This window comes from Acinonyx jubatus, chromosome B2 (assembly GCF_027475565.1).
Source record: "Acinonyx jubatus isolate Ajub_Pintada_27869175 chromosome B2, VMU_Ajub_asm_v1.0, whole genome shotgun sequence".
Classification (NCBI taxonomy): domain Eukaryota; kingdom Metazoa; phylum Chordata; class Mammalia; order Carnivora; family Felidae; genus Acinonyx; species Acinonyx jubatus.
Window position 1 is genome coordinate 124,748,402 of NC_069385.1, and position 24,998 is coordinate 124,773,399.

General features: G+C 45.4%; 1 protein-coding gene and 1 non-coding gene across 5 annotated transcripts in view; one reads left to right on the top strand and one right to left on the bottom strand.

The window, feature by feature from the left end:
* SLC22A23 (solute carrier family 22 member 23) overlaps positions 1-24,998 on the bottom strand; it is a 181,714-nt gene that overhangs the window by 98,423 nt on the left and 58,293 nt on the right. The window lies entirely within an intron of this gene.
* Positions 9,899-10,004, top strand: LOC113593984 (U6 spliceosomal RNA). The gene has a single exon (XR_003414361.1). It is a non-coding gene; the product is annotated as a U6 spliceosomal RNA (small nuclear RNA).

Below are 24,998 nucleotides of genomic sequence, written 5' to 3' on the forward strand. Positions count from 1 at the left end.
TGCAGCTTTACAGGCATCCCAAGCGCCTGTCACGTGGAAAGCCCATCACTGGGTTCCAGCGAGGTCAAGGCCACTGAGGGTGGAGAGAAGCTGGGAGGCCTTCTGGGGTGGGAAGTCGCAACCACTGAAATCCCCACCCTTTTGGCCAAAGGTATTTTCTGGTACCGGGATTTTCAACCCAAATTTGAATCCTTGGTTCAATATGACAAAGTAATTGACAGCACCTCCATCTTGGTTTTATGCTTCTCACTCTGGTTCTTCCCAGAATGCATCTTCCACAAGATCCTAGTGTTTAGGTCACAAGTCAGGCTCCATCCAGGTCCCCTGGCCCTGGTGCTCAGCCAGAGCCTGTAGTTCTCAACCTAGGATCCACAGATATGTTTTAGGGATAACCATGAATATTCTGTAGTTTTATGTAAAACTGTGTGGGCACGTGTGTGTGTGTGTGTGTGTGTGAGAGAGAGAGAGAGAGAGAGAGAGAGAGAGAGAGAGAGAGAGAGACAGAGAGATGCATTTTTTCCAGGGGAAGGACCCATTGTTTTCATCAAATTCTTGAAGGGGTCTCTGACCCAAAAAAGATTCAGAAGACTCAAAAGTATTGCTTTAAAAGGAGCTTTCGTTTCTGTCAAATTGGCCAAATTTCAACATAAAGTGGGTCAGAGCGATTAAAAGCTGAAAAAAGTCAAGGATGGGCAATTCAATCTGTAAGATTTCAGGGAAATTAAAACAAACCCTCTGATGCTCTGCAAAAAGGATCCCCACAGAATGGGGGCTCACCAGCTGTGAAGGGGCGGGGGCACAAGAATAGGAATCAGGGAAGGAGAGCAAGAACCAGCAGAAATGAAAAACGGAAAAGGGAGTTCCACACGGGGCTTGCTACCAACCAATTCCAGTTGCCAAGATGTATGCTGCTCATAAGGTGGGCTCTATGGGCAGCCTGTCGAGGCTGCACACCAGTTCCTATTTTTACCTCAACGTACTGAAAAAAATGTGAATGCAGCACAGAGGTCCTGGCATCCCCTCTGGGACCAACCTGCTGACATGTCAGAACTGCTCAGTGTGATGAGCTAATTAAAATTCTGTGGTCTTTCCCAGAGATGGCTCTATTTTTAACCTCATTCTGACTGTCACTTAACGTGTAAGGTTTACTTTTTTTTTTTTAAGGAAAATACATTTTTTCCTTCTTAATATTCCCATGAATAATTTAGCGCAGCTGATAATTCCTCCAGATCCCTTCAAGCATCTCTTCACAAGACAGGGACACTCCAGGCAGAAGGGAACTAATGAAAGCAGGTGAATCCTGTGTCCCACCCTTTGGGGCCCCTAATTAAAAACACAAGGACAAAAATAAATTATGACAAGCAAGGACTATAGTCACAACTCTCTATAATTTTCCTCTAACCCTATGTTCGAGGCAATTTCCACCTCACAAATGCTTTTCAAAAGTTGACGTGTAACTTGCTTATTAGAAATAATGGTGTAGGGGAGCATGGGTGGCTGAGTCTGTTCAGCATCCAACTCTTGATTTTGGCTCAGGTCATGATCTCACAGTTCTGAGTTCAAGCCCCGCACTGGGCTCTGCACTGACAGCACGGAGCCTGTTTGGGATTCTTCCTCTCCCTCTCTTTCTGCCCCTCCCCTGCTGGTATGCATGCATGTGCTCTCTCTCTCAAAATAAATGAATACACATTAAAAAAAAAAGAAATAATGGTGTAAACATAGGTTTAGATTCTCAACTAGAAGCACTTTTTTTAGAGGCCCTAGCCTCATCCACACAAGCATTTTAGCCCAAAGACTGCTGAGATGCGTCAGTCTTAAAACATGTCTATGTTGAAACAATCAATACTTCTTCAATATTAGAAGTGGTTTCCCTTCCATATAGATACTTTTTCTTCCTTCCTTTTCTTTCTTCCTTTCTTTCTCTTTCTCTCTCTCCCTCCCTTTCTCTTTCTTCCTCTTCCTTCCTTCCCTTCTCTTTCTTTCTTTCTCTCCTTCCTTCCTCCCTCCCTCCCTTCTTTTTCTTTTTCTTTCTTTCTTTCTTTCTTTCTTTCTTTCTTTCTTTCTTTCTTCCTTCCTTCCTTCCTTCCTTCCTTCCTTCCTTCCTTCCTCCCTCCCTCCCCTCCTCCCTCCCCCTCTCTTTTCTTCCTTCCCCCTTCCCTTTTCCCTTCCCTTTTCCCTTCCCTTCCCCCTTCCCTTTTCCCTTCCCTTCCCTTCCTTTCCCTTCCCTTCCCTTCCCTTCCCTTCCCTTTCCTTTCCTTTATGCCCAGCATGGAGCCCAACATGGGGTTTGAACTCACAATCCTGAGATCAAGACCCGAGATCAAGAGTCAGATGCTTAACCGACTGAGCCACCCAGGTGCCCCCATAGAGGTACATTTCCATATTCAAGAGAAAAAAAAACTCACTACATTATAACCACAACTAATATTTGTTGTGCATCACACTTTTAAGAGAATGAGGCAAATTATATGAAAATAGATCCAATTTTATGAGGATGACCATTAGAGAATGGATTACAGTGTCCTGAACTTCACTTTACGTAACACACACTTCTATTTTAAAAAATCCCTTGGTTGGAGCTTTTTTTCTCCTAAACTTATTTTTCCACTGATTTTCTATATAAAACTGAAGGTGGTTAGCCACATGTAGGAATGCAAAGAAGTATTTTTAAAATTGTTTTTTGGTGGGGGGAATGACTTAAAAAGGGAAATTACTTGGTAAAATAATTTAAATGCTTAAAACTACTTTTGAAGAATCTTGATTTGGTCCTTGAGGAACTTCAGGTCTTCCCAGGGGGCTGGGGGTGGGGGGCAGTGTCCATGCAAACTTCCAAGGGCAGGTGGCCCCAGCTCTTGGTTCTGACTTTGCATGAGGCTTTCTCCACCGGGGTGTAATGAATGGAGCTCTCTCCTGAGGGACCCCTGAGCTCCAGAGCAAGCAGTCTCCAGGTGGGCGGGGAGAGAGGGCTATAACTGCAGAGCTGGCTGGGGCACTGGCCAGCTATGCTGGTCTAAGTCTGCTCTAGCTGCCAGCACAGGAAGCCCCCAGGGTGTTCCTGTGCCACTTACTTCCTGCAGTCAGACAGAGTGGAGCTCCTCATTCACCTTAGCACCCATCGCCTGACTGTGGACCCATGTGCCCCACAGCTGGCTCAAACTCCAAGTTGAGCAAGCCCTACAATGACCTTGCGTGTGTCTATGCTTGCCTACGTTGTAAACATTTAATGAGGAGGAAACATTGATCCTGGTTTAGTTTCAATAATTTGATTGATCTCTTGAAACTAACAGGGCCTTCAAAGCCAGGACATCATGGATTCATTTCTTCACACACCTGCTGAAGGGTCTTCTGACAGCTGAACCCCCTGCCATCTGCACTTGGCCCTGTGGCAGCTGTATGGCACACCTTCTGAGGGCTGATGAGCAGGGAACTGTAAGTGCTCGGTTTTCTGAAAACATCTCCTACCTGAGACTTATTTACCCATTCAGCTGCTCCTAGAATGTGGCCTTGTCCTTAGCGAATCATTTTATTTATTCTCTAAGAGATACTGCAAAACAAAAGTGAACATGTGAAAAAGTGTCTTAGAGAGTTTCTGTAACTGGTTTTCCTCTCCTTGAGCTTATGGGCATTTTATTTTGATGTTTATCTGGTGCCATGGTAACCAGCATGACTTGAGATTTACTTCCTAGACTTAGGACTGATTACAGAAATTCAATTCAGCAAGCACTTACTGAGTGCTTACCGAGGCTGGAAGATAAAATGATGAACAAGAAACTCTCTTTCCTCAAAAGGACACCCGTCAGAGTGCAAAGAGGAGTTGGCAAAATTTTCCCCTTAAAAAACCAAATGGCAAATATTTTAGGTGTCATGGGGCCATGTGGTTTCTGTTGCACTCACCTCTGCCACTGTCGTGCAAAGGCCATCACAGACTAGATGTAAATGTATGAACAGGGCTGGGTTCCAATAAAACTTTATTGAATATACACTGAAACTTGAATTTCTTATAATCTCTATGTGTCAAAAAACATGAATCTTCTTCTGATGTTTACAATTAAAAAAAAAAATCTAAACACCACTCATTGCTCACAGACTACATTAAAAAAGCAGCTGGCCAGGGGCACCTGGGTGGCTCAGTCAGTTAAGCATCCGACTTTAGCTCAGGTCATGATCTCACGGTTTGTGGGTTCGAGCCCCGCATCAGGCTCTGTGCTGACAGCTCAGAGCCTGGAGCCTGCTTCAGATTCTCTGTCTCCCTTTCTCTCTGTTCCACCCCCACTCGTACTCTCTCTCTCTCTCTGTCTCTCTCTCTCTCAAAAATAAACATTAAAAATAAAAAATTTTAGAAAGGCTGCCCAGGTCTGGTCGTGGACTGTAGCTTGCAGACTCCAGGTGTGTACTTTGCCAGCTCCGTGGGAGAAGCTAAGCCACCAGGACTTCCTGAACCTCACTTGGCTCATCTGTCAAGTGGGGATAGGAATCTTTGTCTTGTGAGTTCTAAAGCTCCTATACCTAAACAGGAAAAAGAGCTGTTCTCCTTCCTGGAGGAGTACTCTGTTTGATGATGACAATGAACTTGATAATGGCAATGACAACTAACTATCCTGCACATTTGTTCCCTATGAGGCATTGTGTTAAGTGCTATAAACTTCTACAGTATTTCATCTCATCTATGGTGCTATTGATTTTAGGGTGTACCATTACTGAACGTACCACTAAAAAGAAAAAGCTGCCAGTTAACCTCTGACACAGCATTGATTGTAAGATGCGTTCTGATTTCACAAATGCTGAAATGTGTGTGTGTGGGGGGAGGGGAGGACGCATTTTAGAACCAATAAAAACAGTATCTCTGTTAAGCCAAAAACAATCCTGTAGGATAGGTATTACCTATCATCCCTATTATCATCCCTAGTTTACAGATGAGGAAACTGAGGGACCGTTTCGGTCTGTGCTCAAAAACCTAGAAGTGTCAGTGCTTTGTAAAACAGGCAGGTTAACCTGGTCTAGAGCTGAAGCTGTGCCTTAAGGGCATGAACACTTGGAAGCCGAAACAACTGGAACTTCGGGAACACGATCCACTTCGAGGAGTCTTGGCACAAGTGAACTTTTTCTTCAGTGAGGGGACACACCTCACGCCAATCACGTCCCTCTGGTATTTCAAAGTAGGGTGCTAGTGCAACAAGAGGTAACGGGAAACAGGAATTCTTAAGTTTTTTTTTAAACTTTTTTCTTTAAGTTTATTTATTTATTTTGAGAAACAGAGGCGGGGGGAGGGAGAGGGCGGGAAAGTCAGAGAGAGAGAGGGAGAGAGAGAATCCCAAGCAGGCTCTGCACTTATCAGCATGGAGCCTGATGAGGGACTCAAACTCACAAACCGTGAGATCATAACCTGAGCTGAAATCAAGAGTCAGATGCTTAACTGACTGAGCCACCCAGGCACCCCTGGAAAATAGGAATTCTAAAATACAGAGTAACAATGGCAAGGCGCACTAACATCTAAGCTTGCAGATTCCTTGTAACAGCTATACTGGGCATCCTGTCCAGATCATGGGCAGAGCAGGGCAGAGAAGGCCAGGGAGAGGTTTCCTATCCTTGAGATGTATTTTCTTGTGGGGAAGGAATGTTTGGGGGTGGAGACCAAGGCCAGAGACCAGCCGGCAGCTCTGGTGCCTGTGGAATCATGCTCCCCTGGGTCTCTGCACAGGGGGCTCAGGACACATTCTGGCCTCCTGGCTTAGTCGCCATGTCAGCCACTGAGAGCAGGAAGCGCAGTGCAGGTGTTAGGTGCAAGCCTGTGAACGCAGAAATTACGGAAGAATCTGGGCCAAAATTCGCTTTCAAATTTAGAATTGTTTCTCCTCTCAAAAGTTTAGCCTCAAATCTCTTTCTCCCCATTATTAATTCATCACCAAATATTAATAAAGTGCTTTAAATATGCTCAGTGGGATGAGATTTCTCTTTTTCCTGTAAAATTCCAATTAGTCAAAAGCTTGCTCAGCATGTAGCTTTGGTCTGAGTTGTGCTCAGAGGCGTCAACACAGCAGACCCGAGAATGCCATCCTCAGAAGGGCCTCCTTGCATGGCTGGCCCTCGGCGGGCATCTGAGAACTTGGACTTCAGGAATCCTACCATTCCTTAGCTGATGAGTATCTCACACTGTGCCCATACTATTTGTACAGACAATGTGGTTCATGTTGAGCACCTGCATTCCTTCTGAGAGTCTGGAGTTTGGTACATGCTCAGCAGAAGGTGCCTGTATGAACAGCCTCTGGGAAAAACCTTGGGTGCTGGGTCTCTAAGGAGCTTCCCTGGTAGACAACATTTATGTTGTCACAATTGTCACATGTTGTCACAATTCACTGCTGGAGCAGCGAAGCACATCCCGTATGACCCCACCCGGAGGGGACTCTCGAAGGCTGCTTTCCTCTGCACTTTGTCCCATGTGTTTTTTTCCCTTTGCTAATTTTTCTCTGTATCCTTTTGCTATAAGCCAAACTAGATGCTGAGATGCTGAGTCCTGTGAGACCTAGTGACTCCCCCGTTGATCCTGGGGGTGCTCCTGGGGACTCTTGACACAACCACCCTCAACCAATTCACTTCAGAACACTGTCCTTCTGTGCTGTGCCAGGCATAGGAAGTTGGTGGGGGGGTACAGAAAGAAAGCCCACTTACTCTGCTGGTCCTGAAGCAGAGTACACGGGAAACCAGGTATCAGATGACCTACTGTTCTATTCAAATGTTGACCAAGCACCCATCACATGCTCAGGGAGATATTAACCTTGTCATTTCTGTCCTTGAAATTTGCAGTCACGTGTAAGAGATGATGATGGGGAGGACCATGAGGACCAAGGTGATGGCAGGTGGAGATGACAATGGCTAACACTCACCTGGTGCTTACCGTGGGTTTGACACTCTCCTGCGCACTTCCAGTGTTAACTCATTTGATTCTCCCAGTGGCCCCGGGAGGTGGGCACAGTTATTATCTCCATTCTTCCAGAGGAGGAAGCTGAGCTCATAAAGGAGACGTACTGCCCCAGGTCACATAATACACACCTGCCTCGTTATTGCCAACACCTCCTCTGGCTTCAGAATCTGAGTCCTTAACTACGATGCTGCATCATCTCCCTCTCTGGACCCAGAGGTGAATCTGAACTAGTGTAAACAGGCTCAATTTTACCTACATCTTTAACAACCACAGTCCTTATTACATTCCACCCAGCATTAACATCATTTATATGCATGTTTTAATGCCTGTGCTAGCCTCTGAGCTGTGTGGCCAGGCTCACATGCAGCACACCTCTGGGTCTCCTGTATGGCACCGCACTTTGCAGACGATGAGCATTTAGGCACAGATGGATGGAAGAGAACCACCGTTCAGGAGGAGGAAGTCAGCGTGGTCTGAAACTGTAATGATAGGTCTCAGGGAGCACTGAGGGGGATCTCAAAGGTAAGTTCTGAATAGTCAGAAGGGGAAACAGGCAATCCATGTGGCAGTAACAGTATGAGCAAAGAGGTGGACCCTGCAATGACCAGCATATATGGTGAGAGCACCAAGAGAAGACTGGCTGGAATACAGGTGTGCCTGGGTAAAACTGGGTGAAACCAAACCATGGCAACCCTTAAATGAACAGAGTTTCAAACCGATGGGCAGCCCGTGAGGAAGAGAGTGATGGTGTTCCAAGGGATGATTTGGTAAGATGTATCTGGGGGCAGACAGATGGATGGCTTGACGGGCCAGAGCCCCGCAGCAGGGTGAGGAGGTTAGAGGCTGCTGGAAAAAGTGATGCCACCCAGCACGAGGTGTGGCCAGAGCCCCAGACCCACTGTGGGGCCAGTGCCAGGTCTGCTGTGAAGGCAATCAGGGTCAGGACAATGCAACCAGCTGACGCGTGGTCCCTGACCATCTCAGTCATTCTTCCCCGCTCTCACCCTTCAGGATTCCAACAAATTCAGGATGGAATTAGGATGGGAGCTGTGTTCTTAAAGAACCATTTCTAAAGAGGGACTGGATGGATCTGGTATCTAATGACAGTAGCAGGAGTGTTAAAGGCAGGCAACTGAGTGAGTCATGGTGATACTAACAGGACAGGAGTAAGGAAGTCCAGAAAGAAAATACAGACGTTGTCTATTTCACACACAAACAATGTGTTTACAGGAACAATCTTAAGAGCTATAAGAAGTGAGCCTTTAAATGACAATAAGCTACAAGAAAAAAAAAAGCAGAAAAAAATTAAAAGCCCAACAAGAAATGAATGAGTGGATAGTTGCTTTATCCACCGCTATTCATCATTTAAAGTTTCCAGTACGTCCAGCTTCAAAACAAACCACCCCCTGTCACAATATTGCTTATACAACTACAGTTGAGTCAGATTAATTCTCATGATTATATCTGGGCACACTCTGTGTTTTGAAATAGAATATCAGCTCCTGACCCTCAGGAAGCTAATTGCTTTTCCACATATCCTGCACAGTTACACATCCAGCTAAACCATTCGCACCTACTACAGTGGCCATGCATTATAGTGAACTTGATCACTGGGGAGTATCGAGGGCCAGTGAGCCAGTGCCGTGGCTGTGAGTGGGGCAAAGAGAGGAGCTCTGGGGAGAAATGGTTCAGTCCTACCGGACTTACTGCTCTGTGTACAATCTCTCTTTCCAGGGAGGGGAGGTAAAGCCTCTAATGTTGTATATCTGTACCGAATATACAAGGCTGGTGTTAAATATGACAGGCTAAGCAGTTCTGCAAAATGGCCCCCTTCCAGTTAATTATCTTGCCCTGTACACATATACTAGGTCACTACTGGCAAACACCAATTTCTAGTTTAATGGGGCAGAAAGAAGAGATCTGGATATAAATGTCTATCAACTGTCTCTATTCTGATTAAAACATTCCCCTTAGAGGAAAGCACATGTCTCTTCTGTTTACTTGAATTTGCCTTTCAAGTACTTGGCAAACTAGGAATTTTAATACTAGCAACAAATTCATTTGGTGCTGTGTGTATTTCCATTCCATTTCTAGCAGGCACTAGGAAGCCTTTTCTATATCTCATCTTTGAATGCTTTATAGCCATAGATATTTCTCTGGAAAAACACATTGCATTTGGGGTAATAAAGATCCTGCAAATTTCATTAAACAACTGTGCCAGTAAGAACACAGCAATAGACACTAATGCTGGCTTCAGAAGACAAACATTTATTGTGCAGTGATTTCAGGGTGGCACCCACTAGTGGGAAGCCAGACCAAAGGATGGACACCCAGCCTCTTCCTCCTCCCTCTTCATTTCATGGCCTGATTTGAGCAATTCATGTGAGCCTTGGCCAAACAAGGCCAACACCAAATCATGGTGCAAAGCGAATGCTCCCCTAGCTCTCCTCGCAAGCCGGCCTTTCCGGGCTAGGTGTGAGCCCCTATCAACCCTGCCCCCTTCCACTGCCCCTGTGCTCATACTCTGCAGCTGGCATCTGACACCGTCACCTCGTGCCTTCTTTTATTCTAGAATGTGCCTTCTTCTCCCTGCCACGAAACACCTCTGCTTCCAGCCCGTGTTCCCACAGGAAGGCTTTCTCAGCTCTCAGTGCTCATGTCCTTCTTCTCTACTCCTGAATTTCCAATGACTTTTAACGCTCCCTGCATCAACCCTTAATTCATGCACTGCTATTACAAATACTTTATGATCCGTTAAATACAGGTCAGTATATTTGGGTGTAGTTCACTGTACAAACACTGTGTGGGGTCAGCTGGACAAAGCCCAGTGGGACACACATTTACCCTGTAAGCTGGCTGGAGAGGAACACTGATTATACAAAAAGTATAGTCAAGTGGGGCAGGGGCTCAGAGACTGAGGGGCTGCACCGTGGCTTGGGGTGTGGGGGGTGGAGGATCTCTGTAGAAAAAAGGCATTTTGTGCCCACTTGGGCAGCACATGTACGAACACTGGAATGATACAGGGAAGACGAGCATGGCCCTTGCACAAGATGACAGACAAATTCATGAAGCATCCCGGATTTTAAAAGAGAAAAAAAAAAGGGGCCTTTTGACTTGGCTCAATGAGACATTGGTAGAATTTGGAACTGCAAATGGTGGCTGGAGGGGGAAGGCATTTCAAGTACAAATGAAGGCATGGAGAAGGGGTTAAGAGCAGAGTAAAGGGTGGGGGGGTGGGTCCACAGGAATGAGAGCCCCGGGAAGGGGATCAAAGACCCCTCCTGAAGTTCAGATGGCACCTCCTCCGGGGGGCCTCCACACTCCTGGCCAGGGCAGTTGCCCCATGGGAAGGGGGTGGTGATGCCTCACATCTAGGGTCTTATCTCTTCCATAGAATGCACATTCTGAGAACATATCAAGTCTCCCCCATGGCTTGGTGGCCACTCCAAGGTCAAAAGGACATACACAGTCTGCTGGCTGAGGACAATGCTGTTAGGCAGCTCCTATGAGTGGTTCTACTACTGACCAGGATGCACATATCAGAGACGGGTAACATCGCTATGCCATCTGTTTATCAGGAAAGTATCAACAATGGTACACACTTAACACATTTGTAACTAATTCCTGCATGTTCTCAACTCTCTATAATATTTAGCACTGCTGACACTTCGGACAGCCCCTTCAGGTGGGCCTGCATTAGTCAGATGGGTGCACTGGAAGGTCAGAGGTCACCATGGCCATTGTGGTCAACAGGTCAATATGGTCATCAGGTGAGCACAAGGGGAATCTGGGTGGTTCTCCCAGGAATTAAAAGCCCATGTGTCAGCAAGACTTGCAGGGTACTGAAACAAAACTTTTTACAAAGCGGCCATTGCCATCATTACTACTCAGGCAATGGACCTCCATTTTCCACGTGAAGCCATCATTCCTTTTACTTTCTGTACATTCCCTGACAACTCCGCTCTCCTTCCAGTATCTGAGGGGCATCTGACGGTTATTCATAGGTTTCCGTTCTGACTCTGGTTCAGACACTGTCTGGACGTAGGTACATCTCTTAACCTCCCGTAGCATCAGATTTTCCCAGGAGGGAGGAGCTGGACTGCAGTCTGGGCCCAACGTTACAGCTCCAGCAAGGCCTGTCTTTATAGGATAGCCTGGTCTGGGCCTCCCTGCCAGCCTGTCCCGGTCTGCATTGTTTTCTCCATGATGTAAGCCTGAGTCCTTAACAAGCTCCCTGGAGATTCTCTCCTCTACCTGGCCTACCTCTGAGACAAGCTCTACTCTAATGCTGAATATAGACAAGAGAGCAGAGCAAAGGGGCTTTAGAGACTTCTCCCCAACAGGTGCTTTCTTCTTGGCAAATGTCTTATAACCTACTAAACTAGAAGCTCTCTGAGGGACAGTCCCACTTTTTTTTTAAGCATATATTTACTTTTTTATTTTTGAGAAGGAGAGAGTCTGAGCACAAGTGGGGGAGGGGCAGAGAGACGGGGAGAGACAGAATCCAAAGCAGGCTCCAGGCTCTGAGCTGTCAGCACAGAGCCCAACACAGGGCTCGAACCCAGGAACCGCAAGATCATAACCTGAGCTGATGTCGGATGTTCAACCGACTGAGCCACCCAGGTGCCCCAGAAAGGCCCACTTTTTAATGATAATCGATAAACCTTAAAGATCATCAAGGGCTCCCTGAGAAAGTTCAGGGTTCTCCTTGTGCTTCTCCTTTTCAAGGATGAAATTTTCATCCCAGGCTATGGGACGCTGTCAGTGAACTAAAGGGCACCGTGTGGCAAACTCAAGGCATCACACTTACAGCGCACAGGGAGGGAGATGGGAGGATGGACAGCATTTCTACTTGGTTTTGGAAACTTTAGCTTATGTGAAAGAGAAAGGCAAACATACCTTGTGGGGATTGGAACGCTGCCATCTTTCCTTTCCCTCAATATTAAATTTCCCCCACACATTCTACCCCTGCTCCCTATCACCTTGAACACAAGTTGAAAACCTAAGCCTCTGGAGTACGTGCTTGAGGCAGAAACTTAGGCAGTTCAAACTGAAGTCATGCAGCTGGGTGGGCTCAGATTACTGAGCACTACTCCAGTCTCCCTAAGTTCCCAGCAGAAGCGTTTCAAAGGGTTCCTACAGCTGTGTTCAGTGGGGGTGATGAGTAACGTGCAGACATTTTCCCCAGTGTCGGGGATCTTACAACAGGACCAATTTAAATCTTTGGGTGTAGGGGGACAAGGGAGAGGGAGAGAGAGAATGCCAGTGTGTGAGTGAGAGAAAGAGAAAAATATGAAGAACATGATGAGGGATAAGGGGGAGAGAAGGTGAAAGACATAGAAATCCTAAATGGTAGCTGTTCAAGACATGATGAATGGAAAACAGGTTCTGGGCTGGAATAGTGCTTGTATAGGGACAATACACTAACTCTACAGGGCTAGTGGGGTGAATGGTTTACCCAAACTTGACAATTTAAGCAGGTTTTTAAAATATTTAGGTGGAAGTTGCAAATGAACAGAAATCAGTTCAGGCCAATAGGAATGATGTTGTTGAACACCACACCTACACTGACCTATCCTGTAACGTCTGACATAGTTGGATAAGATGTTAGTAGAAGGTCTTCCTATAAAGAGTGATTTCAAACCACAATAAGGAATTGATAGGAAGAATATCAAGGAGTAACTTGCATGTATCAGTTAATAGTATTTATAAACATCTGAGTCCCCTAACAATGGCCTGCCAAGGAAATAAACATTTCTTGACAGTATCAGGAAGCCAGCCATTTTGGTATATTTATCAGTATGTTACAAGGTCTTATGGAACTGGACTCTATTTTTGGAACTTATTTACTCTCTAAAAAACTCTATACACCCAAGGTCAACACTAACATTTCTTTCATGCTTAACTGTTATCAAGTAATAGTAATAAAAAATTGTATAAAAAAGCTGTTTGCAAGAAAACTGCAGTATGTTTATATATTAGTCATGAACTATGTCATGCTACAGTAATAAACAACTCTTAACAATTTTAGAGGCTTAAAATACCATAAATTTATTTCTTGCCCACACTACATTCCCATTGAGGGTTGGCAGCGGGTGGGGCGGGGGGGGGGGGGGGTCCGGCTCTGCTCATCACTGTCACTTGGGATGCAGGTTCAAAGATCAGACTCCATCTTGAAGGTTGTTGGTTGAAATGCTAGAGGCCTAGAGGGTGTCTCACGGGTAATTAAATGCTCCAGACCAGAAGGGACATGTCAATTCTGCTCACAGCTCATTGGCCAGAACTAGACACATAGACCTGCCCAATCTCAAGGGAAATACTGGCAAAAGGCACCAGTGACATCTATACTTTGTTATGTGCAGTTAATTCTTTTAAAATGTTCCAAATACATATCATATGTGAAGACACTGACGTGATTTCCTGGCTGCTTTGTGTCCTTAGAGAAATGGCTGACATCTCTAGATCACTTTCTGTCTCCTTCATCAGAGCCCTAGAACCATCCCTGGGACTAACTGAAGTCCCTTGCCATGTTATGTTTATAGAGCACTGAGGCACAACATCTTGGGGAGGTGGGAGACAGGACTCCTGGCTTAGCAATGCCTGCCTGGCCAATGACCACAGCACCTGTATCACAGTGTAGCTTTGGCTCTTTTCAATTTGCCATAGGTGGGTATGATCAACTACAGGAGAGCCGCATGGGCTGACCAAGTCACCTCAGTGGTGAGGGATTTCAGGAGCATTCCCCAATCACAACTGGCTATTGCTATAGCCAGACTTAAAAAGCCTCAGTACCAATACCATGATAAGCAGTGCCCTGGTGAAGGGTGGGGACTCTCCAGCCAGACACATGTGTAACAATCCTGTTTCCACCATTTACTAGCCAAGTGACCTGCCTTCTCTGGTGCTTTATTCACCATCTATGAAGGGGGCCAGTAATAGTACCCTCCTTGTCACTGTGAGGGTAAAAGGAGGACTAACGAGCTAGAACAGTGCCTGGCAGTGCATGGTACGTTCTGGCTTTTGTCATTCCTATTCTTTTGCTTATCCTCATCATCTGGACCTCCTTTCAGCCATATTGCTTTGAAACTAATTTGCTACCGCAATGAGCAAGTTGTATTTCTCACAATAATCCTGTGAAGCAGGTATAAGTATTCTCACTTAAATGATGAGAAGACCAACACTGGGCCAGGTTTCAGATCTGTTTGTCCGAGCCTGCATTCTTGCACTGTGGCATTCTACCCATGATATGGGTTTGCCCATATCATGAAAACAAGGGGGTCCACTTTAATGTAAGGAAAATGACCCAGGACATCACATCCCTCCACTTATACTTAGAACTCTCCAAAGAAGCTGTTCTGCTCAACTCAACAAACAGAAGTCAGCATTTCCACCATCAGGCTATATTTGGTGTGCTTGACACAGTTAAGACACTAGCTCTCAGTTGTCTGTATGCAGAGCCAGCCAGGCTCAAGCCTCAGATGTTAGAAAGGAACCAGGAAAGAAAGCGTAGGGATAAAAGATGGTAAGATGGATATCCAAACTCTTACCCAGCCTGCAACTCAAATATTATAGCAGTATTTTGATCCATGCCTTTGTAACAGAGTCTTTATGTTATATACATTCATGACAACCTTGAACATGCATGTTGGTCCTAGTCTGAAAACTGCTACTTTTCCACTTTGACTATAGCTGTATCATATTGCTTAAGGCCTGATAAGGTGCCATAAGCCCACTATATTTGTCTTTGTCTGTGCTAGACCGGGAGGGTCCCCCTGGGAGGCACAAGATGATCAAGGCTTCCTTTCTTGACCCAGTAGCTGTACTGGTCAATAGTAATTAAATGCTCCAGACCAGAAGAAACGTGTCATTTCTACTCACTGGCCAGAACCAGACACATGGAACCAGGAAAGTACTTTATAGCAGAGGTTGGCACGCTATATAGGCTGTGGGCCAAATACGGCCCAATGCCTATTCTTGTAAATAAAGTTTTATTGGACCACCCATTTGTTTATGTATCATCTATGGCTGCTTTCACTCTACAGTAGTTGAGTTGAGTAGTCACATGAGAAGCCATATGGCTCAAAGCATAAAATACTTACCATCTGGCTAGATACATGAAAAGTTACCTGAGCCCTGGTCCAGAGTGCTAGAGCCCGGGAAGGTGCAGGGAGGAAAAGCCTCTGTCAACCAAGAATGAGGTTGTACTGATTACCATTCACCGGAAAACTCTCAGACCAAAATTTACTGCGGCTCATTTAACAGATCTTTTCTTACATGCAGGACACTAGGACATAACAGTGGGCAAGATAAACTCAATCTTTGCCCTTGGGGAATTTAAAATTGTCTCTTGGGATAAAGATGGGGCATAAGGGAAAGAAAAGGCATAGAAATATGTGAAAAGACAAGTACAGGCCAGATAATGGTGGTATATTCACATGGCAGTGAAATGAATTACAGCTATAAAGGTCAATGTAGATGCATCTAAGGGATAATGAGGAGTGAAAAAAAGAAACCACACACAGAAAAACACACGCTCTATGATTCGACTTACTAAAAGCCTCAAGCCATGCAAAATGAAATGATATATTGTTTAAGGATCCTAAAAAATGAGGCAAAATTATACAGAAAAGCAGGGTAAAGAGGAACACCAAAGCCAGGCTCATGGTTACTGGGAGGTCAGCAGGGACACAGGGAGGGGCACACAGGGCATTTCAAAAGTCACGACCATATTCCTTCTCTAGAACTGGGTGGTATATGCACAAATGTGCATAGTGTCAGAATCTTTTATACTTGATGTATTTTATTGGTCCTTCAATGTGTACTTGATATTTAATTGAACTGAATTTTACAAGTAGAGTCACTGTGATGGGCACTAGGATTCAGTAAGAAAGACAGCAGAGGGGCGCCTGGGTGGCTCAGTCAGTTGGGCCTCCAACTGAGGCTCAGGTCATGATCCCATGGCTCGTGAGTTCAAGCCCTGTGTTGGGCTCTGTGCTGACAGCTCAGAGCCTGGAGCCTGCTTTGGATTCTGTGTCTCCCTCTCTCTCTGTCCCTCCCTGCTTGAGCTCTGTTTCTCTTTCTCTCAAAAATAAATAAACATGAAAAAAAAAAAAAGAAAGAAAGACAGCAGAGAATGCTTTGGGAGGGGAGGGGCCAGCAGAGAGGAGGCACGGCTAACTCAGACGCGGATCTTAAGGACTTAAAAAGTCACTTGAGGACTTAAAAAGCAAGTTTCACCCTGAGAAAAAGTCAGGAAAGAGTGTTCTAGCCAAGAATAGTCTGTACAAGAGTCCAGAGATGCAACAGATTACACCGTTTTCAAGGAATTGAAACCAGCAAGGAACATGCAGCGTAGGGAACTCAGGCTGGCAAGGATCCCCTGGGGCCACGCTAGTAAGCCTTGCAAGCCGCAGTGAAAAATGTGTACTGTATTCCAAAAGCAACTTGAGCCTTTGAAAGACTGAAGCCAGGGAGTACAGAGATGTGATCAGAGTTGTCTTTTATAAAGACGGTTCTTGCCGTGGCAACATGTTTACTCTGCTATCCGAAAGTCCCCTCTGCTTTCTGCTGGGCTGAGAACAATGACAGTTCCTGTTATGTGCGGAGCAATGATGTATACTCCTACTACTTAAACCTATGAACAAAACCAAGAAGGTGTCAGGCCAAAATTACCAGGTACTTCATTAATACAGCAGATGCTTATTGATTAGAGACTGTTATAAGCAGAAATATAAAATTTTGTGTAAGTGAATTTTTTTGTACATTGAATTAAATATTAGTGCACTGGAATAAATAAATATTAGCGCACCAGCTAACAATGGTAAAGACACTCCATGGTGGATCTTTGCAAAGCAGATGTTCCTTCTCTAAAATAAAGAATCTCCTACAATATACCAAATTTACAATAATAGATTTTAATCTATCAGCATTCTATCTTTAAACAAGCATTCTATCTAAAAATGCTTAAATTTACCTAAAAATACTTTTAAAGTATAGACAAAGTGAAGACTGTGAGTGCTATAAATATCTTTAAATCATAGCAGTAGGAAAATCAGTTAAAAACCACACTTCTCTAGTGGCAAGAATAAACTTGGATATACATAATGTTACAAAGAAGAGACGTCTGGGTGGCTCAGTTGGTTGACCATCTGACTCTTGATTCCAGCTCAGGTCATGATCCCAGGGTCATGGGATTGAGCTCTCCACGCTTAGCTGAAAATTCTCTCTCTCTCCTTCTTCCACTCTCCCCAGCTTGGGCTCTTTCTCTTTCTCAAATTAAAAAAACAAACCCAGCACTGTCTTCTCTTCTGGTTTCATCATCACGCCTCCTAGTTCAAACTTGTACCTTAATTACTAAATAATGACCACGTTTTTTGCCTCCTGTTACCTCTATTTTGAAAAATGTCAACAGAATCTTTTATGGATTAAATTCTTATGACAAGTTAGGCCAGAACTCCAAAGATATTCTCCGAAGAATAGAGTGAGTTTAAGAGTCCTTAAAACTCTGATCCAGTAACTCTGTTTCAGAGGATGTATCTAAAAGAATTGAAAGCAGGGTCTTAAACAAATACTCAAACAGTCATGTTTATAGGGGACAGCCATGTTTATCGCAGCATTATTCACCATGGCCAGAAGGCAGAAGAAATCCAAGTGTCCATCAACAGATAAGTGGATAAACAAAATGTGGTAGAGACATATAATGAAACATTATTCAGCCTTAACAAGGAAGGAGATTCTGACACAGGCTACAACACAGATGAGCCTTGGACACTGTGCCAGGTGAAATAAGCCAGGCACAAAGGACACATGCTGGATGACTTCACTTACATGAGGTCCTTAGAGTAGTCAAACTCCTGGAGACAGGAAGCAGAAGGGTGGTTTCCAGGGAGGAGGGGGCAGGGGAGTTAGTGTTGAATGGGTACAGAGTATCATTTTTGCAAGATGGAAAAAGTTCTGAGAGGGATGGTGGTGATGGCTGCAAAACAGTGTGAATGTACTTAATGTCACTGAGCTGTACACTTAAAAATGGTTTAAGTGGTCAATTTTATGTTATGCATGTTTTTTCACAATAAAACAAAAGAGTTCCAAAACACGGATGCCTCAATGGATGCCACACAAGTGCTGAGTTTATTACAGACTAGACTTGCCCCTCATTGTTGGACTCAATCCGTCTGGGTTCCCTTAAAAACTTCCTTGGGGAAGTCCCTTAAGGTCACAGCAAGTGCTTGGCCTGGGGTCAGAGTATCCCCGACCACCTAGCTATGGTACCCCACACAAGCACCTGTTACTGGCCCATATGGAAAACAAAAAACCCTGTCCTCAGAGCCAAACATTCCTCAGAGAACACTTTGTTGCCAGGACGGAGAGATGCATTAGAGGTGGGATGCTGTGAGGGCAAATTTGGTCACCCAAGTTTTTTTAGTTCATCTTCTCTAGAGAACATCCACAGAATAATCCATTAGGCTGCCAAAATACTGTGATAAGTGACCCCGCTCTGAGTTCAAGCAGCATGCTGCCAAATTAAACGCATCGCGCCCTAACTGATGCAGCGAGAAAATTCCCCATTAAACATCAGTCCCTGCTGGACTTGGAGAAGACATGCCAATAAGCTTTAACAAATACCTTTCCTACATCTTTACGTACTTGGCAAGATGGATTTTTAAGTGACCCCACTCAACATTAGCTAGAAACATGCCCCGGACGCCACCAAGGCTCAGAAAGCACAGTTAGGAGTTTAGAAAGGGACCGGAGGGGAGGAGAGAGAGGAAAGCAGGCAGGGCTGCTGTGGGGAGGTGGCCATACAGATATTGCAGGAGGCAGACAAGGCTCCCAGCTGAAAAGAGAGACGGAAAAAGAAATACTCACTTGTTCCACAGAAATGATACACAAAGCCAACATCTATGAGCCCTGGAAGTGGGCACTTGTAACTCATTTCTCCCTATCCCTCCTCAAACACTTGGCTTGTTTGCAAAATCGAAGGAGGGGCTCAAAACAAAGCAGCCACGGAGGCTGGAAGTTCTTCCAAGAGCCTTGTTCTTAGTGCCACAGAGGTGACTGGCACCGCTGGGCAACTCCCACCCCGCAGGCTGGGGGCTCTGAGGGCCCTTGTTCCTCAGCAGTCATGCCAAGCATTGCTGGAGATAGCCCCAGAGCACAGAGTGGGCTTCGAGGACCAACCTCTGGTTTCACAGATGAGGAAAGGGGGTCTGTGGGATCCAGCAATCCCACTTCTGGGTGAATGTCCAGAAGAACTGAAAGTAGTGTTTGTACGGCCATATTCACTGCAGCATTCCTGACAATAGCCAGAGGGTGGAGGTAACCCAAGGGCCCGTTAGCAGATGAAGGGGCAAACAAAATGTATATACATATACTGGACTATTACCCAGGCATGAAAAGGCGCCTCTATCACAGGCTCCAACGTGGAGGAACCCACTTCTATGAGGTCCTTAGAGCAGTCAGATTCACAGAGGCAGAAAACAGAAGGGTGGGTGCCAGGGGCTGGGCGGGGAGAGGGGAATGGGGAGTTGGTGTTCAATGGGGACAGAGTTTCAGTCTGAAATGGATGGTGGTGATACTGCACAACAATACCATCCACGGAGCTACAAGCTTAGATGTGGTTAAGATAGTCAATCTTATGTGGTCTTCTATTTTACCACAATTGAAACGTTCTTTGAAGCAAAGAATTAGAGTGTGCTTATAGAAGTAAGCTAGTGAATTCTGAGTGAAGAGTCGAGGAAGGGCTCTCTGAGGGAGGAAGCTGGGTGGAGGGCAGGACAAACGTCTAGGCAGACCTCTCTGGCAGCTTTTGTTTCTGCTGCTCTCTGACCACTCCATGTCTTTTACCTTTGCAGGCTATTTTCTGGCAATCCCCTCCTACTCCAACCTCATGAAGGTCTAGACTCATCAGGGTGAAGGAGCTAATATACAGGTATTTGGCCCGCACGAGGGAAAAGGCTGTTGTTCCTGATTTGTGAAAGCATCATAATGCACACATGCAAACCAGGCATGAGGGGAAAGCACATTTCAAGTTGTGGCCAGATGCTGGAAACCAACCAGCATTATGCAGTTGTTACTGAAGAAGTGCCTTGTTGGAACCAGTTTCAAATATTTGCCTTTTTTGCTAACTCTGCAAAGTTGATGTCACTTGTCCTCAAAAGAGAATACTCAGCCAGTCCAAGGGTGAGTTAATAGATGAAAGTGACATCATAATTTTGTGTTTCAAAAAAGGTCCAGTGTTAGATAAAATGCACAGACCTCTCCTGGCATGCCATCACCAGGCTGGGTGCTGCCATCTGTCTCTTAGCTCCTTTGGAACAGCTACCAGCTGTAAGCGACAGTCAGGCGTAAGGGAATGGTGCTCTCTTCACAACCTCTTGGCCTGAACTAAATCTTATATCTGATGACACTGAAGAAGAAAAGGTTAGGAAGAAAAATGAACAATTGCCTGGAAAATTTACATACACTCAGCCATCTCAAGTAACTGGCTTCAAATCCCAGAACACACTCATCACAATTCTAACAATCCCCTCCATGAGAATGGAGAGAGATCTAGGCACATCCTGTGTCCTTCTGCCTGCCTTACTGCCTCTTTCCTCCATGCGAATGCCTAGTCAAGTCCCCATTCAAACCTATGCAGGCCCAGAATTCTATTCATGGTTGCAATGAGCTTAGCCCCCAGGCTCTCCATGAGGGAGAGCCTTAGAGCCCAGAGTAAACTAGTCCTTCCAGGCGGACAGAGCTGTGGCTATATTTTATGCCCACCAGCAGGTTTTAATATATGCTAAGGAATGATCTGGGCTGAGATGCTTCCCCTGCAGCCACCTTGGCTCCATTTCATGATCAATCTGTGTCACATATGGAAGGTTGGGTAAAAACGGGGGAGCTGGCATGTACCCCATATTGGACTGCTATGTGTCACTGGACCCTGAGGGAGGACACAGAATATATGAAACTCTGCTTTCTTTATTTTCAAAACATTGGTTTCAGGTCCTATGGGCTGAAATAAAATGCTGGCTGTCAATCACACCATTGGCTGGACAGAGTTAGAGCCAAGGACTCTAACGTGGAAGCTGGAGTCCTGCCGAAAAGCCTCACACACCAGTATGAGCGAACCAGAAGACTTACTGTTGATGTTGGTTCCACTTTTTAAATGAATCTGGTGAACTGCATGGACAGAACAATACCCTGATTCTTTATAACAATGGAAAGTTTCCCAAACTTACCAGAAACCCCTGATGGGATTTCCCCCCCATCTTTTAGTGATGCACTGATCATTCCTCAGAAGTTTTTATTGGGCTATTGGGAAGGCACTGTGTGTCACACAGAGGATGCAAGACAGGTTCTGTCCCCTCTCTCATGGAGCTATGATGAAGATAATAGCAATGACCCTGGGGGAAATCAACTAATTATGGTAAATAAAAGGAAGATGGAGACCCTATGGCATCATTCATTCTTGACCAGCCCTTAACTTTATGCTCATTACAACATTATTGGCACATAAATGTCCTCATCAGGTCGCCAAGAGCTTATCTGACTGCTACCAGTTCATTAATCAATAGTTGTGGGACATGGTTGAGGGCATCTTTAAACCCAACCAACTTTTTTGGTGTCCTGTCCAAATCGATCCAGTGCATGAGGATGTCACGGGAAGTCTCAGCACATTATCTCTACTATTTATAACCTCCTATGTGACATCAGTTGTCCGTTATCCTTATCTTTACTATGTGGGAATTGAACTAAGAACTCCAGCCCTTCCAGCTTTACTAATTTACAGTCATACACCTACATCTACTCGGAACTACTGCTGCATAGATTTTCATCATGTTCCATGAGTCCATTCGTTCATCCAACTCATATTTAGATGCTTTTTCTGTGCCAGATGCAGAAGACATAGTAGAGAAAAAGAATGATAAGGTCCTGCTTTTGTGCAGTTTACTCTAGAGTGGGTGAGTGGTATGTATGGGAGTGCAAATAAATAAATCTATTTTCAGGGAATGGTAGATGCTTAAAACAAGGCAGATGGTTTTAAGGAAATTTTGAGTGCCGATTGGATAGGTGGTCTGAGAAAGCTCTGCAGATGTCACAGGAGCAGAATCATAGTGACAAGACATGGCTGGGCCCACAGATGTCAGGGATGGAACGTTTCTGGCAAGGGGAAAGGCTGGTACAAATGATCTAGGGAACAAGTGAGAGCTTGGCATGTAAAGAAACAAAAGAAGGTCAATTTGGCTGGAATGCGTGGGAGATCAGCAGGGGTCAGTCCCCATAGAACCTCACGGCCATGGTGAGCAGCTTACATTGCACAATAAAAGCCTCTGGAGGGTGTGGCAAAGACCGCAGTCATCCCAGACACCATTCTCCCCTTCTTCCTGCAGGCATATGTCTATACAAAATGGGACAGTATTTCCCAGCCACCTTGCAACTGGGGTGGGCAGGTTACTAAGCTGTGGCCAGTGGGGTGTACAAAGTGGTAACTACAAGTTCTGGAAAGTAACCTTACTGGGAAGAAGGGCTCCCTCCTCTTCTTTTCCATTCCTCTGCTGGCTAGCACATGGACATGACAGCCAGACTGGCACACAGGAAGGGTCTGGGACCCAGTGTCACGAGACTCTCCTTGTCAGCCCTGGACTATACGGATGGCAGAAACAAACTTCTACTTTGTTTAAATCCCTGTTGTTTTGGTTTTCAGTGTTTCACAGTGAAGCTGTTGCTAACTAACACAGAACGTTTGAAGTAGGCAAGCATAAGGTCTGATTCACGTTGCAGAAATATCACCCTAGTCGTAGGGGAAGAATTAGTTGTAGAGGTTTGGGCAGGAAGCTGGAAGATCCGTCAGGAAGTTATGATTATCCAGGCAAGAAATGAAAGGCTTTGCCTCGGGGGCTGCGGTGGAGGTGGACAGAAATCCAGGGACTCAGTATACACTCTTGAGAAGGGCTGAGGCTGATCAAGAGAGAGGGAAGAAGGGGTGGCTCAAATATCTTTGCCTGAACGAGTGCACAGGTGGTGTTTCTCCTTACTGAGACTGGAAAGATGAGGGAGGAGGAGGTTTGAGGCTGCGGGAGGAGGAGGAGGGTACTACGGTGGCCAGACGGAATTTAAATGCCTATGGGACTACCAAGTGGAATATCCACTAGGCACGTGGATATAGGAGTGTCGAACCTGGTAGTGAGGCCAAAGTTTATGATATAAACCATATGGAGATGATTAAATGCCACATTTCCATCAGATCTACCAATATAGTGGCCACTAGCCACTTGAAGCTACTTAAGTTTGATTAATTAAAATGAACAGAAAGGGCACCTGGGTGGCTCCCTTGGTTCCGCGTCCACCCTCAGCTCATGGTTTGTGGGTTCGAACCCTGCATCGGGCTCTGTGCTGACCGCTCAGAACCTGGAGCCTGCTTCAGATTCTGTGTCTCCCTCTCTCTCTGACCCTCCCCCTGCTCTCTCTCTCTCTCTCTTTCTCTCTCTCAAAAATAAACATTAGAAAACTTGAAAAATAAATACAATAAAATGAACAGAAATTACAGATTCAGTTCCTCAGTGGCACCACCTGCATGTCCAGTGTGACCAGCGGTTAGAGCACTGGCCAGTGCAGAGAGAGGACATTCCCACTGTTACAGCAAGTCCTCTTAGAAAGCTGTGCTCCAAAACTCTTTAGAAATAGTTTATTATGATTGCTTTGCCTTGTCTCATAGGATCACATGTGAGAGAGAATGGGAGAGAAAATAAAAGCATACGTTCCCCATTTGGTTTTCTTTTTTCTTATACAACTTCAGAAAGTAATTGTCCAAAGAGTTTCATTTGTTCTTCCATTTCGAATTGCCTTGTCGTCCCCTTTAAAAAAGGGCGGATGGAAGCAAAAGTGATCTTTCAGTGTGCTGGAGGCGGCAGAGGCTGTCCCCTGCATGTCCCCTTCCCTCCCCACTCCACACAAACACCGAAGCAGCAGTGACGGAATGGAAAGGCCAACTGTGCAAACATTCACTTCCAGCGTCACAAGACAGAAAGGAAACAGGCCAAAAAGGAGAGTTTGGAAAAACAGCAAAAGAGCAATTACCCCCTGAAGAGAACATGAAATAAGACCGTACAGTGACCCCACAAAGGAAATGGAAAATAAGATCCAACCATGGACAGGTCAGAGAACACCACTGTGTTCTTGGGTAAAACAGGATTTGGGCACTGTGATATCCCAGGACTTCATCTGGGGACTCACTGGGTGGCGCCTTCTGTAATTCAATTAAACCCTTTTAAAGAACAAGATTCATGTATCCTAGAGGAACTCGATACTCCCTGACAATTCCAAGCTCACATGAAAGTTCTAACAATAATTCTTGTATGTGGTTCGTAGGCTCTTTATGCGTGAGACTCAAGAGTCCACCAGAAGCCTGAGGAAGCTGCCCGATGATTCCAAAGAAGATCATCTTGTCAGTGACAGCACTGTCAAGAAAAGGAATGGTTTTGGTAAATTTCGTTTGTGGGAAATACAGATTTGGAAGACTAGTTCTCTATTTAACTTTTCCCAGGGATGCCATATACATCAAAGGGGGGAATTTAGGGGTCAAACTTGTCAAACTGCTCAAATGAGTATTGCTTCCTGGCAGCCCATGGGACAAGGGAAAGATCCCGAGAGTTATCTCCCCACAAAAGAAAACAAAAGCTGATGACGGCTCTCCACTGCCCACAGAGAAAGCCCAAACATCTTGTCCCCATGGCCTGACCCCTTTGGGAAAACCTTCCCAGTCCCTCCTCTGTTCCATCTTTGCACGGCTGCCACCTGTAGAGAGGTCCTATATGGGCTGGCCAGGCTTCTTAGTGACAGGGGCTGAGGTAGATGTTGGGATGCTGGAGAACGAGGCCAAGAGTCAGAGTGGAAGCTGAACCACGACAGGGACAACGGAGCAGGGAGCAGGTCTGAGCTGAGCCGCAGCACAGTAACAAAGTGGGAATTGAGGGCAGAAGGAAAGAGGACAGGGAGAATGGGTCACCTCGGTAGGGTCACATTCTAGAACACGGACTTCTGAAGTGGGGCGGGAAGACTGTGGCCATCTGTGGATGCGTTCTTGGAGGTCTACAAG